The following is a 446-nucleotide window of genomic DNA, read 5'->3' as shown; positions in this document are numbered from 1 at the left end:
CTTCTATCTAGTGCCAATGTCCTATCCATTAACCATCACCATTCGACCCTCTCCCTTTCCTAGCCTCAGTAACCAGTATTCTAACTCTTCTATTTCCATGAAATCAACTTTTTTACCTTCTACATTTGAGTGAGTACGTGGAGTATTTATTTTTCTCTGCCTCATTTATTTCACTTAACGTAATGTCCTCCAAGCTCATACATCTTGCCTCAAATGACAGCATTTCCTTGCTTTTTATGGCTGAAAAGGCAGGAGCTTTAAAGTCTTGCAGACATGGGTTCAAGTCGGGCCTTGGCCTCCCACTGGTTGTGTGGCCTTGGGCAAGTTATAAACATAGGTGTCTTCAAACTTGTTTGCTCGACTCGGCACCTGTGGCTCAAGTGGCTAAGGCGCCAGCCACATACACCTAAGGTGGTGGGTTCGAATCCAGCCCAGGCCTGCCAAAA

The sequence above is a fragment of the Otolemur garnettii genome, unplaced genomic scaffold, assembly GCF_000181295.1.
Source record: "Otolemur garnettii isolate 467f Iridium unplaced genomic scaffold, OtoGar3 scaffold00252, whole genome shotgun sequence".
Classification (NCBI taxonomy): Eukaryota; Metazoa; Chordata; class Mammalia; order Primates; family Galagidae; genus Otolemur; species Otolemur garnettii.
The sequence above is the reverse complement of the archived record's forward strand: the minus strand, read 5'-3'. Positions refer to the sequence as shown.